Source organism: Seriola lalandi, unplaced genomic scaffold, assembly GCF_002814215.2.
Source record: "Seriola lalandi dorsalis isolate HSWRI2012SDOR001 ecotype SW California unplaced genomic scaffold, Sedor1 jcf7180002054578, whole genome shotgun sequence".
In the NCBI taxonomy this organism is placed as follows: domain Eukaryota; kingdom Metazoa; phylum Chordata; class Actinopteri; order Carangiformes; family Carangidae; genus Seriola; species Seriola lalandi.
The window spans coordinates 585291-585898 of record NW_019525131.1 but is presented as its reverse complement, the minus strand read 5'-3'; positions in this window follow the sequence as shown (position 1 = coordinate 585898).

Below are 608 nucleotides of genomic sequence, written 5' to 3'. Positions count from 1 at the left end.
CCGTCATTAGTTGAGCAGGTATTTGGTCATAAACATACATAAATATAAATTCTGGCTTGATGATGGCACTAGAGTCAGAGGATCAACAGGATCTGATGGCAACATGAATGTACCAGAGAGGACCAGCATCCATAAGATACACGTTGAGACATAAATGTCAGCCAGAGGAAACATGAGGGAACCATCAGTCAGTAGGATCTCTGTGAACCATTAATATTTGTAGAAAATGTTTGTGTTCATATTTTCAGTAGATATTTATTTCACAGTCTCTGCCCTGGGATCATTATCTGGAGACAATGAATTTCATTCTCTTGTCGTCTTTTTTGTGTCTTTTTTGTGTATAAAAGCCAGTAACTCCTCCCTCACAGGACCCTGCTGATTGGTCCAAACCTGATGAGCATAGGTCACAGTCTGGGAAGATGATTCTCATCTGTGAGAAATCTAGGTTACAACACAGTAGTGATGGACTAACATGACATGGAGCAGTTAGCTGGTGTTTTATGTTAAATGACATTGTATAACCTGTCACTGAAAACAACCTTCACCATCATCATCACCACAGTCTCCTATATGAAGACTTAGAGCTGGCGTGGCAGGAGACCTCCATG